This window comes from Trypanosoma equiperdum (genome assembly GCF_001457755.1).
Source record: "Trypanosoma equiperdum strain OVI genome assembly, contig: ctg_562, whole genome shotgun sequence".
Lineage (NCBI taxonomy): Eukaryota > Euglenozoa > Kinetoplastea > Trypanosomatida > Trypanosomatidae > Trypanosoma > Trypanosoma equiperdum.
This window is the reverse complement of record NW_027124490.1, coordinates 16,999-17,703: the sequence shown is the minus strand read 5'-3', so window position 1 is coordinate 17,703 and position 705 is coordinate 16,999.

Sequence of the window (705 nt, the reverse complement as noted above, 5' to 3'; positions counted from 1 at the left end):
TAAATATTGAATGTTTGTTTTATTGTTCTTAAATTGGAAATTGTGTGGATATATTTAAACGATTAATGGAGAACCTACAAAACGTTACTGTTACTGCTTTGCCTTGAGGTGACGGTATTGATGTATATCAGCACTGTATTCCGGTTCTTTCCATTTAGGTTGCGCACGTTACTATAATTTATGTGTGTGAAATATCAAATGGTTACCTGCTTGATGTAGATAGAGCAGCTTAACCTTTCATATCATGATTTGCATCAACGAATATTAAGTCCTATCAAGTTCAATTCTTTTGTTTTATTTTATTTTTCCCCCTTGCCCTCTCTCTTGTTTTTCCTTTGCGGAGGTGGTACCAGCCATATGTGAATAATATCTCTTTCTTCTATCTTTCTACTTTGTTTTTGCTTTTCTTTTCATGTACGTAATTCCTTGGGGTGCTGTATTCCTACTGGTTTCTTTCATATAATGTGCATGTACCTTTCATTTGTTTCTTGTTATAAGGCGAAATCATTCCCACGTGTGTGATGCGCTGCTCTCATTGGACTCTCATGATCATTTTTTTGTTTTATTTTCCTAACCCTCTTTACTTGAGCATGGAGTTTTTACACCTTTATCATCATTCACAATGATAGTAATCAAATAATATATTGTTGTTATTATATATATTCGTATGATGTTCCATTTCTTCGTTTGGTACTCTTTTTTGCC